This window comes from Hypanus sabinus, chromosome 19 (genome assembly GCF_030144855.1).
Source record: "Hypanus sabinus isolate sHypSab1 chromosome 19, sHypSab1.hap1, whole genome shotgun sequence".
NCBI lineage: Eukaryota > Metazoa > Chordata > Chondrichthyes > Myliobatiformes > Dasyatidae > Hypanus > Hypanus sabinus.
The window spans coordinates 42549975-42563472 of NC_082724.1; positions in this window are offsets into that span (position 1 = coordinate 42549975).

Sequence of the window (13498 nt, forward strand, 5' to 3'; positions counted from 1 at the left end):
TGATGCAAAATATTTACTTAGTACCTCAGACTCCATCACAACTTCACTCCTGTAGCCTTGATTGATATCCTCCTTAGATATCCTCTTTTTCTTAATTAAAGTATGAAATGCCTTGAGATTCCCTTTGAACCTGCTTACCATGGATATTTTATGGCTTCTTTTGGCCTTGCTAATCACCTGCTCTCCTACTTTCCTGCTTCTTTATATTCCACAATGCCCCAGTCTCGTTTTACCTTCTTAAACCTGATATTTGTTTCCCTTTTCTTACTGACTAAAGTTAGAACCTCTTGTGTATTCCAAGATTCTCTTACTTTATCCTTGTCCTTACTCCTTACCAGAAAATGTCAGCTCGAAACTCTGATCATCTGGTCTTTAAACAATTCCCACATGTCAGACATGCACATGTTTGACTGCAGCTCCCAATCAATACCCCTTGGCTCTTGTTGTAATTTGCCCATCCATATCTTCCTGCAAGATCCGACTTGTTCTGTACCCATAACTATCTTAAAGCATAATGAGTTGTGGTTATTATTCCTAAAATATTCTCCCTCTATCATACCTGTCACTCGGCTTGGTTTATTTCCCAAACTAGGTCAAGTATGTTTTCTCCTCTCCTTGGACTCTCCATGTACTGTTTCAAGAACCTCTCTTGAATGCTTTGAAGAAATCCCACCCCATCTATGCCTCTTGTATTAAAGAATGCTAATCAATATTGGGGAAGTTGATGTCCCCCACAATGACAACCTTGCTGTTACTGCACTATTACATATCTGTTCCTCCACCCCTTACTGCCTGTGGGAGGCTATAGGATAAGCCATCAGCAAAATTAAACTTTATTTCTAAGCTCCACCCGAATTGTCTCTGTGAATGAGTCCTCTCATGTGATATCGCTGAATGCCACTGTGACATTCTCCTGTATCAGCAGTACAACTCCTCTACCTCCTTTATCCCTACCCTATCATGTCTAAAACAACAAAACTTAGCAATGTTGAGCTGCAGTCTTGTTCCTCACAGTACCGGGTTTCTGTAATGGCATCAACAATGTTATTCCATGTATTAATCCATATAATTGTCTATACCTTTAATCAGTCCTTTCCAAACTTCTCTGAATTTTATCATAGTGAGCAGACACTGAAAAGCATAGCTGACTAAATTCTAAATATGACCACACAAACATATTACTTATCATAATATACTCTGCAAATGGAGGTGCATACTGAAATAGTCTTGTTGATAGAGCCACCTATTCATTGAAAATTATGAGTTAATAGTAATAATCGCATTCACATCTTTCTTGAGCCTTGGCATTGGAGGTCCATTGACTGGAGCTGATTTTCCTTCGCTTCATACTGTGAGACACACATTTGCTGAATACTAAACAGAGGGAAAAAAGCAGGGTTTCTGTGCTGCAAGCTGCCAACTCCTTTCAGGTGCTCTCGCACTGAAGAATGCCTCTGGTTGCGTTGCATCTTGGAACATTATGCAAATGAAGAAACAAGAGGTGAAATTAATAATAAAGGGTTCTGTTTCCTCGTCCCCTTGCATTGGGACAGAGTGCAGTTTGAAGCAGACACACAAATTATAAATAAGAATTTGCAGCCAACCCCTGAGCTCCGAAAATTTGAGAAAGGAAGGCAACAAAGCCACAGGGTGATGTGACCTTCAAATGAGAATGAGCAGGTGCTCTATTGGGACTGGAGGTCTTCCTATTATGTTGAACAACTGCCAGAAGGATGCACACTCGATGAACATTACTACTGCTGCAAGTCTTTATATCGCACAGTACCACAGGTACAATGACTCAAAGCTGATTACATGTACCTGCAAGTCCAGGTACATAATTCTATCTGACAGTTTCTAATACTTAAAGATAGGTAGATTACTGAAAACAAGTCCCATTATCATATTTTCTATACCATGTTACCATAGTTATCTCCCATTCTTGAGCTCATTTGATTATTATCTGGATCCATTTAATGTTGTAAGCCTGCCTCACACAGATAGTCTGTCAAGATAGCTTGATATCCATAGCAGACCTCAATATATCATTATATTACCAGGTACAATTTCCACCACTTACTAATGGAAATCATAGCCCAATAGTCCCTGTGACAAACTGAACTGGGTTTTACCATGTACATTGTGCATTTTAACATCCTTTTGAGTTAAGTCTTTAGTAAAAAAAAATGAAGCAATTAACCAAATTAACGCAGTTTTTTTTTCATGTGATAAATCATTGAAAAGTAGAGTACATGCACAGGCCCTTTGGCCCACAACATTGTGCTGAATTAATTAAACTAGTAATTATAAGCTCTCTGTGTTAATTCCTTTTGCCTACAAAATATCCACAACTTTCCACTTCCTGAACATTCATGTGCCTACCAGGAGTCCCCTAAATACCTCTATCATATTTACCTCTACTTTCACCCCAGGCAATGCATTCCGGACACCCATCATTCTCCAGGTAAAAGACTCGCCTCATACATCTCCTTTGAAATCACCCCTCTCACCTTAAAGGCATGCCTTCTAGTCATAGATGTTTTGACCCTCGGGAAAAGATATTGAGTGTTTTCTCTATCTATGCCCCTCTTAATCTTTTAAACTTCCAATAGTTATCAGCTCCAGACGAACAACATGATTTGTTCAGCCTCTCCTCATAGCACCTGTCTAATCCAGGCAGCAACCTGGTAAACCTCTGCACCCACTCCTAATCCTTCATAACCATTCTATAAGGAGGCGTAGAATTGAATGCAATACTCCAGATGCAGCCTCACCGTGGTTTAACAAAGTTGCAACATGACACGCTGACTCATGAACTTTCAAATGCCTCAACTAATAAAGGCAAGCATGCCATATGTATTTTCAATCATCCTATCAACCTGTGTAGCCATTTACAGGGAACTGTGGACGTAGAACCCAAGATCCCTCGCACAGCAGCACTGTTACAGGTCTTGTCATTAACTGTGTACTATCCCTTTGCATTTGATCACCAAAAGAGCAACACTTCACAGTTGTTTAAGTTGAACTCCATCTGATATTTCTCTCCCATATCTGTAATACATCTATATTCTGGTCTATCCTTTAGCAAATTTCTGCACAATCTTCGTTAAATCTGGCACAACAGGGTTATTTCATCGCCTCTTCAATTTTAGACATTTGGACAGCAAAGGTGCATACATCAGGAGACTCTTTATCAACTACGGCTCAACAATCAATACCATCATTCCCTCAAAACTAATCAATAAGCTTCAAGACCTTGTGCTCAATACCTCTTGTGCAACTGGGTCCTCAGTTTCTTCACTTGCAAACCCCAGTCAGTTTGGATTAGCAACATCTCCTCCACAATCTCCGTCACCATACAAGCACCACAAGGCTGTGTGCTTATCCCTGATCTACTTGCATTACTCTACGATTGTGTGGCTATGCATAGCTCCAAAGCCAAATTTAAGTTTGATGATGACATCACTGTCATTGGCTGACTCAACAGTGGTGATGAATCAATATATAGAAGGGAGACTGAAAATCTTGCTGAATGGTACTACAACAACAACCTCTCACTCAATTTCAGCAAAACCAGGAGCAGATTATTAACTTGAAGAGGAGGAGGAAACCTGAAATCCATGAGCCGTTCCTCACTGAGGAAATAAGAGATGGAGACAGTCAGCAACTTTGAATTCCTTAGTGTTATCATTTCAGAGGATCTGACTTCGACCCAGCATGTAAGTACAAGTATGAAGAAAGTACGGCAGTGCCTCTACTTCTGTAGAATCTAGCAAAGGTTCAGCGTGACATCTTAAACTTTGACAAACCTATAGCTGTGTGGTGGAGAATATATTGGCTGGCTGCAGCACAGCCTGACATTGAAGCACCATTTCCTTTGAATGGAAAACCGTAAAGAAAATAGCAGATACAGCCCCAGTCCATCATGGGTAAAGCCTTCTCCGCTATTGAGGATGTCTACATGGAGCGTTGTCACCGGAAATCAGCATCCATCATTAGGGACCTCCACCATCCACACCATGCTGTCCTCTCACTGCTGCCATCAGGAAGAAGATACAGGAGCCTCAGCACTCGCCCCACCAGGTTCAGGAACAGTTATTATCCCTCAACTATCAGGCTTGTGAACCAATGGGGTTAACTTCACTCAACTTCATTTTCCCGATTACTGAAGTGTTCCCACAACATTTGGGTTCACTTTCGAGGACTCTTCATCTTATTATTGCTTATTTATGAATTATTATTATTTTTATGTAATGGAACAGTTTGTTGTCTTTTGCACACAGATTGTTCACCCCGTTGGGTACAGTCTTTCACTGACTCTATTATGGTTATTGAATTTACTGAGTATGCCCGCAGGTAAACGAATCTCAGAATTGTATTTGGTGACATAAATATACTTCGTGAATAAATTTACTTTGAATTTTATCTTCGAACTCTGAAATGTATCAACCCATCCTTTTACATTTTCATCCATGCCATTTATCTCTACCTTCATCACAATCACCTTTGACCCTTCTCAATGAACTAAGTGAAATTAGTAAGACATGACTTACCCTTGTACTAAGTCACGCTGACAATCCTTAATTAGGCCATGGCTCTCAAGATGTTTAGAATCCTCTTCTGTAGTTTCCCTACCATTGATGTGACACTCACCTGTGAATAACTACAGGGATTATCACAATATTGCTTCTTAAACTACTGAACATCCTCAGGAATTAAATATTTTTCAAGACATTTAACACTGCCTCCTCCATAATCTCAAAACACCCTATCATATGAACACACCCCACGTGCTTCACAGCGATCTCTACTTCCTCCTCATTTTGGACCTTACCCAAATCCTCTGCTTCCAAGCACATATTCCCTCCTTTATCCATGAGAAGTTCTATCCTCTTGCTCTTAATGTAAATGTAGAATAATTAACAACTGAATGAGTACTTTCTAATTTATACTTCAAAATCAGTCAGCAAAAATAATTATGTCCAAGGACAATTAAGCCAAATGTTTTCTTGTGAGGGTAACAAGGTCTCTGTTTAAATGATATATCGACATTAATGTTACTTTAAAATTTATTCTCTGGATTTGTTATCTACATCAATGCAGCTATAAAATTTATTCTCAGGTAAATTTCCATGTACTTCTGGAATTATGATGTTTATAATATACATTTTTCTTTTCCATTTTGCTTCTGTCACACCAACTACTCCATTATAGAAACCACATATATTACTTTGTGCATATTTCTGCAACTGAAATTAATGTTGATATTAATCAATGCTAAGTACAGTGGGGAAAACTCAAGGAACATAAATCCCTTTAGCTGAATTAACTTCATCATACTGCTTTATGAATTAATAAGGAGGAATTTCTTTATCCTGCGGGTGGTGAATCTGTGGAATTAGTGACTGCAAATGGCTGCAGAGCCCGAGTTACTGGGTAAACTTAAAGTGGAGATTGATAGGTTCTTGATTAGTAAGGGTGTCAAAGATCATAGAGAGAAGGCGGGAGAATGGAGATGAGAGAGAAAATAATTCAGCCATGACCGAATTGTGGAACAGACTCGATGGGCCAAATACCTAATTCTGCTCCTATGTCTTATGATCTTAAGTGATTTTTATTAAGGTTAGTGACCATGACAAAGGCTAAAAACAGAAGTGCATTAAATGCTTCCCAAGTATGTACTAATCTGAAATACTTACAGAATGATTGTGGGGAGGATGGCAAGCAATGACTCAACACATTTGACTCTAAACAACTGATTTAAGAAAATTATTGGCAATTCTTAATTTAATACTTTAAGTTCATTTTCAGGATTTTCATAATGTTATTCATTGTTGACATTTCTTGCATACAAACATCAACAGTAATAACAACACAAGGCCACTTTGCTCATTACAGTGCTCTCGAAATAAGTAAATTACTTTCAATTTCAAATCAGTCTTTTCCATAATGCATTCTTTTCTTTTTCTCAGAACGGTGATGAGGAGGCATACAGAAGTGAGATAGATTACTAGTGGCATTTCAAGAATAACTTTGCAGTCAATGCTATTAAGACCTGTGGAGATCAGGAAGGGATATCAGAAGAACACACACCAGTCCTCATTGAGGAGTCAGCAGTGGGAAAGGAGAGCAACCACATGTGCATAGGTGTCAACACCTATGAAGATCTATCCCAGGCCCAACCTGCTATTACAAAGAAGGCGCACCAGCAGCAATATTTCATCAGGAGTTTAAGGAGATTTGGTATGTCACCAAAAACTCTAGCAATTTAAATTATTTTTTTTTTAAAAACAGATGCACCATGGAGAGCATTTTGACTGGTTTCATCACTACTTGATGTGGAGGCAGTAATGCACAGAATCAAATGAGGCTGCAATCATAGACACTAGCCTCCCCACCATTGAGGGCACCTTCAAAAGGTGATGCCACAAAAATGTGGCATCCAACATGCAGGACCCTCACCAACCAGGAAGTGCCCTCTTTTCATTTCTGCTATCAATGATGAGGCAAGGGAGCCTGAAGACTCTCAGTCCATGTTTTAGAAACAATTTCTTCCCCTCTACCATCAGATTCTGAATGATCCATGAAGCTATGAACACTACCTCACTATTTTGTGAACAAACACGAGGAAATCTGCAGATGCTGGAAATTCAAACAACAACACACACAAAATGCTGGTGGAACACAGCAGGCCAGGCAGCATCTATAGGAGAAGCACTGTCGACGTTTCGGGCCAAGACCCTTCGTCAGGACTAACCGAAAGGAAAGATAGTAAGAGGACTATTTTGTTCTCTTTTTGCCCCACTCATTTATTTTTATATATTTCTTATTGCAACTTAGAGTAATTTTTATGCATTATAATCTACTGTTGCTGCAAAGTAATAAATTTCATGACATAGACCAGTGATAATAAACATGATTCTGATTCAATTTCTCCTAACTCCTTAAGGTGTGCACCAGAAATAGCTAATACTATCCACAGATGATTAAAGTAAGTTTCATCACTTTCTTTTCCAATATTATTTGGTACTTAAACCAGTTTCATTTGCCAATTTTTTAGGTCAGTGGAATACAGTTCAACTATATGTATTTCCATATTTCGGGGACTGCAGTCATTTGCACACTTTCATTGATTCAAACAGCTTCTTCCCCTCTGCCATCCAATTCCTAAATGGATATTGAACCCATGAACATTACCTCATGTTTTTATTATTTTATTGCACTATTTTAAATTTAACTAGTTAATATACATATATATGCTTACTGTAATTGATTTACTTTTTTTCTATATTATCATGTATTCCATCATATCACTGCTGCTACATTAACTAATTTCATACTATATGCCGGTGATATTAAACCTGATTCTGATTTCTATCGTCACCAGTTGCCCTCCTCATCTCACGTTCACTTACTGTTGCTCAATTTTATTACTAATGATTCAACATTAATAATTCCATGCTCAGGATAATGGATCTCTGGAGTGACCATAATAACTGCAATATTTCCAGAAATGTGTCATATACTCCTTGAACCATTGCAGTCCTTATGACCACTTCAACTCTTATATCATCAGGACATCGTTACCAATTTAAGATCGAGAATTCATAAATCTTGATCCAGCAACAAAGAGAAAATGCTAAAACAAGTTAGTGTGGCAATAATGCCTTCGAGGCATAGCTGCTCTTGTATACCGCAACAGTGGAGACTGTGTTATCCATTTTGAATGAGGGTAGTCAGTTCTAAATGTATCTTACATTTTCTCCCCCAATGTCTTTACCTTGTACTCCTTCTATTTTCATGGTGTACCTTATAGTAGTGTTCTCAGTTATAATTTATTTATATTCTTTCATAAATCACTTCCTTTTGCAGCCAATAAGTCTAATCGTTCAATTCTTTAGGGATTGGACAGCAACTTCATAAATCTTCTATCACCACAAAGATTACTTCACTTACTTTGGGCTGGTTAAAAATGCTGAGCAAGTTAGTTTCAGTCAGCATGAATCTTAGATTAGCTTTCTAATTTTTCCATGACATTAGCCATTTTATTTTACATTAACAATACATTCTGTTCCTATTTTTTTTTTTGGTTTAATACTATTTTCTTTGCTTAATTCTGCTTCACACTGTGCTGAATGTAAAAATTCATTAGCATAAAGTCACATTAGACTCTGTGCTAAACGTAAAAATTACCACCATGTCACAGATGAGTTTCCGTCTCATCTTCAGCTAATAATGCATCTCACCAGCATAAATCTGATGTTATTTTATCTGCAACCCTTCTCATTACAGTTATTTGTCATTGATTTGTCCAGTTACAGATGTCATCAAGTTCTTTTAATAACCCCTATCCAATTATCTAAACCATTTCCATTAGCTTAAAGTATTCTGGAACCACAGCAGTTTACACAAGATGGAAGAAAGGAACAAATGTGTAGATCTGTCGTCAATCTGGAAGTCATGGAGATCCCATGACATGCCAAATGCTTTTTCGCAGTGATACAACTACTAGGGAAGAAACCTTCTTGTGAAAATAACCTTGTTGATTTAAATGCAGCAGACAGCATATAGAGTAGTTAACATACTTATCTCACAGCTTGGGTAAAATGAAAAGATTTCATACCTTTTCTTGAATGCAAGTGCTGAGGACTTTTATTATTACTAAATATTCATCACCATTCATGAATAAACGTTCTAAACAGAGTTCTGCTCTCACGTATTTACTTTGGAACTATTTCACTCTTTTCTGGCTTCCTCTGACATTTTTTTGTACAGAATCCAAGTTCTAATTTCCCTTTGCTTTGACCTCATTCTAACCTAAGCATGGCATTTTTCCTGATGTGTACTTCAATTAAGAGTTTCTCCTCTGGCTCGCTAGTAATGTGCTTTTTCAGTCTGCATCAACTGGATCACATCTTCTGGAGCTTCACGACAAGGAAACAATTTACACCACCCCTCGTTGAATCCTTCAATGTTCCTTCCATTATGAGATGCCTTAAAGCAAATGTTGTATGTAAAGTATGGAATAGCGTCAATGATTTATAGCTTTAGAAATTTTGTTCAGGAAAGGGAAATCTATGACCAAAAGCAGATGTGAGACAAGTCCAGCTGCTGCACTGACAGAGAATATGCTGTTAGAACAGATATTTGACATTGCTGGTTTCCATTGAGCTTGAGCTTTGTTTGGCAAACATTCACATGTGCATCCAATGAATTTTTGAAAGCCAATTTGACTCCAGATGGCTATGGATCAAGAAGTGTGACCTGTAGACCAATGCTGCTGGGACACACAAGCCAGGACCTGTTCAACACTGGCTGGATGCCTGGGTGAGGCGAAAGTAATCTGATGTTGAAAGACCCAAAACACTAGGTTACATCACTGATGATGTGTCCCAGGATGTATCTCAGCATCAACTGATAATAAGCTGTATCAGTGCAGATCTTCTAACAGCAACAGCTGGGTTAAGAGCCTTTTGCTATTTCCTTCAAGCTGCAGCTCTCCAACAATTTTCAACTAACTCCATTAATTTAAAGCTGGAATTTTCCCTATATCTATCTGGTCCATTTCAGATTTCATTTTAAAAAGCATTCATGCTAAATTGATAGGAAGCAGAATAGACAAATATTAACTAATTTCCTGATTCTACACCATACAAAGCACACATTAAAATAAATAACTTTAATTATAATTGATAGAAGGTGAACAACTTTCAAAATGCATAATGATCATAGAACTATTTTTAATATGACTGATTTGAGTAAAACACATAGTAATTCAGTGAACCTCAAATTAATTACACCTCTGCTATCACAGTGAAAAAGATGGTCAGTAATAATTGTGATTATTGTCAGATAATGAAACCATAAAAGATTTCCTATACTCAATGATCACCATATGCATTAACAGTAATAAACAACAACAGTCAGTCAAAACCATTCCATTAAATGGTTGAAAAGACAAGTCAGGGCTTAACATTCTCACAAACTGCAATACTTCTGATTACCAGTCAACTGCGAGGCATTCTTCACCCCATAAAGACTAATTTTTTAAGAAAGAAGTTAAATTTGTTCTATTTTTCTAGCTTATTATCATGGTCAGAGATCTACTATTTAAGTATAACAGTTTTATTGGACATCTGTAAGCAAACTGGATCCACTTTCAAACCAAGATTGAAAGAGGAGGGGCAACAGGTCATGGTGAAAATCAGCAAAGTAGTCACCTGGACTGATTGCAAGAACATGTAAACATGAAGAAAGCAAAAGGGATTCGATATGGATCACTCGCATAAGAGAGCAAAGAGAAACAACAGGGTGCTTTAAAAAAACAGGTATGGAGGCAAAAACGTGAATGCTTGCAATAGTTACTGAGCAACATGAAAGAAATATTTTCTAGATGGCTGCATGATGTACATCAAACAGTCATAATCATTTTAGGGACAGTTAATTAATCCAGCACATTTCATTCCTAGACTTCCAATACACCCAAGCTTGACTGAGCTAAATGAGCTAATGCCTTCAAGGCCATGGTGCCCTGCCTCCTGAATGCCCTACAATCTTAAACAGAAGGTAAGATGCAGGACCTCCAATAACAGCTTTAACATAGCTCAGCTTTTCAAGTTCTTAAAAATTGCTTCAAAGATGTTCTTAAAATGTAATTGAAAGCATCAATTAAATAAACCATTTAAAATAAAGTTGAAATAGTAAATCATGAACAAGTAAAATTGCACTATCCATCCTTCCTCCCAATTCCCAAAAGCAAGGGATCTCATTTATGGGAGATATCTCAGGAAGAATCCCCAAATATTGAGGACAGCTCATTTTCACTGCAGTATTATGGATTCTGTCCAGATTAACAAGGTTAATATATGATCCTACCTGCTCTGTCTCAGGTGTGAGAATTTGTGATTGGCCTCCAATGATGTCCAATTCAGAGAGCTTTTAGCATCTTAAATCAATCTTAGGCTAATTGAAGTAGCAATATATCTCTTTGACCTACAAGCAGTTACATTTATTTCCATCAGCTGTGAAGCGAATGATTATTTCATAAACTCTTTACCAAATTCAAACCTAACAAAACCCAGTTGTTAATGTTCAGATGTTGACTTCCCAGTAGGATACATCTGATCATTTAGCTATTGCAGGCTTTGACCCTTTTATAAAATTACAAATCTTCACATATTGTCCCAGGAGTTAACCAAGCTCCTTGCAGACCAGACAACAGATGTAGATTAAATGCTCAGAGGCTGCTAACGAACATCAAAGAAAAGTTCTTCAAAATTAACCTAATCATGTTCACTAAGCATGTCAATGTAATTATATCTCTTTAAAGTTTCATCTGATACTGCTCAATATGTTCAATGTATATAGTTTAAATTATGCTAGGCCAAGCCCCTTCTTGCTGTAGTGAGCTTCTTCAAGTTCTCACTTGTAACTTCTATTTTTCTGCAATATTCACCAGATAGGTGAATTAGGACCAAATCCCAGACAACCGCAGCATATTGTTACAGTTGGAATGCATAATTAAGGTAGATTCTTCTGAAGTGGAATGCTGGAGGAAAATAATCTTATAAGAAAACTAGGTTAAAATGCCGACACAGTTGAGGAATGTTCCCCCTCAGGAAGCTGCAGATAAAAAAAGTTTCACAGGTAGAAGGCTCAAAAAAAAAATTCTGGTGCATTTAAATAAACTGGATAAATATTGCAGTCGGGAGCCAATAACCATTTCAATGTGGGACTCCTTTTCCAAATTTTTGTTGCATAGCCTTAAACGATTTTCAATTGCATTGTGACAGAAACTTCTCACCCTCTCATAAACTTTCTCCCTTGCCACCAAGCATGGTGCAACTGAATTCCCAGGCGCAACTTTGCAGATTGAGTGGAAGTAAAATTATTGATAGGTGTGATCAGGCCAAATCTACAGTTCTGCAGCTAAAATATCTTTTTTTTTTGCATTTCAAAGTAAAGATTCAGTGTAAATCAAAGGCAAAAGCACATTTTATTTGTGGCTGAGAAATAAGCAATGCAGTAAGAATTGAGTGAACTGCTGAAGTGAATTATAGCCTAACTACCCTGTCGGGTCTCCTTGTCAAAATACAGTGCATAACCATTCCTGGCTTAACATTCCTTCTGCCTCTCAAAAGAATAGGTAATGTGCCCGAGGATACATTTCAGAATTGCTAAGTAAAATTTTAATAGTGTGCATTAGTGGGACACATAATATTGAAGAGAGCAGAGCAGAACAGGAACGAGTTCTTCAGCATGGAATGTCTGCACCAACCATAATGCTGAATTAAACTAATCACAATTAGTGTTTAGGATTTCAAAAACACCCAATGACTCTGTATCCAGCTTCAGCTGGTCACTTAAGGCTGTCTGACACTCTTGACCCAGCTTTAGGTGGTCACTGTGTTCAACTTGGGCTGGCCACTTGATAAATAAGACTAATAGCTCTTGGTTTTATCAGTCACTGGCTGAATTTATTGGGTGACTTCCTCGCCTTCTCCATTCCTGCAGCAATTGAGATCAGCTAATTTCGCAATAAGGAATGAGCCTGTCTTCATGTCATGACATCCATCACTCTGTGCGATTATTGCTGGACCATCCCTGAAAAAGGAGCACCTCATTTTAATAATTCACACAAGTGTTACTGTGGAGGTGCTTGTCTGAGCTTCTCATCATGTATATTCTGCACTGCATTTTATTGCCATATTTTAATGATTTCTGTCACAAGTGCAATTATGCATAAACAGTCTTGTTAGACAAATTGACAACATAAGGTGAACAGTAAAAAAAAGGGACAATAAATATAAATTCATTCTTTACTAACTGACAATATAATACAAACTATTGCATGCCTGACAGTAAAATACCATTCATTATCCCTTTGTGATCATTGCTAAGAAAACAAACAGGTCTTCAATAATTGCAAAGAAAAATGAGCATGGTCTCAACTTATGATAATTTCAATATCATCTTAAATGGTTTATTTTTATATCATAAACAGTGATGTGTGAAATGATAATGGTAAGAATGTTTTGCTCCACAATTTGCAGCATTGTTTTTTATTGATTTGAGGCAGTGAAAATCCTTAGATGGAGTCATAAAGCTCAGTAAAGGGCCATTTGGCCCACTTTGTCTGTGCTAGTCTGGTTTTCTACCATTTATCTGCACCTGGACCAACCCCATAGTTCTCTCATCCATGTATCAATCCAAATTTCTCTTAAATATTACAACTGAACCTGCATCTACCACTTAGCTGGCAGTTCGGTCTCCACTCTCTTCACGCTCTCCACCCTCGAGTGAAACAATTTCCATTCAGATTCTCCTTAAGTATTTCACTTTTCACACTACACCTATGACCTCATGTTCTAATCTCAACCAACCTGAGGGGAAAAAGGCATGCCTGAATTCACCCCATCTATACCCCTCATAATTTTATGTATCTCTACAAGATTGCCCCTTATTCCCTGCTCTTCAGGGAATACAGCCCTAAACTATT